This window comes from Limulus polyphemus, unplaced genomic scaffold (assembly GCF_000517525.1).
Source record: "Limulus polyphemus unplaced genomic scaffold, Limulus_polyphemus-2.1.2 Scaffold640, whole genome shotgun sequence".
Lineage (NCBI taxonomy): Eukaryota > Metazoa > Arthropoda > Merostomata > Xiphosura > Limulidae > Limulus > Limulus polyphemus.
The window spans coordinates 81,859-82,181 of record NW_013666250.1 but is presented as its reverse complement, the minus strand read 5'-3'; positions in this window follow the sequence as shown (position 1 = coordinate 82,181).

The following is a 323-nucleotide window of genomic DNA, read 5'->3' as shown; positions in this document are numbered from 1 at the left end:
GGTGTGCTGTAAACTTCGGAAGCTATAACTGTGATTGTTATAACGCTTATTAATCGGGACACTTCGGATATTTGATCAGGAACATTTATAAATTTCGAACATTACAAACCATTTAACTTCAGTGGATTCACATCGGACATTACTTTTGCGAAAACATTACCCAACTTCATCGGTAGAAAAAATCAGCATGAGATCAGTGAAGACACCAGAGCTACCTAGCTTCCTATTAAGTGAATTGTACTTTCGTCAACTCGCTCATCGTGAACCTTCGATAAGATATCAAGGAAGTTCCAAACCAGAAAGAATACTTTATTTTGTTTGTA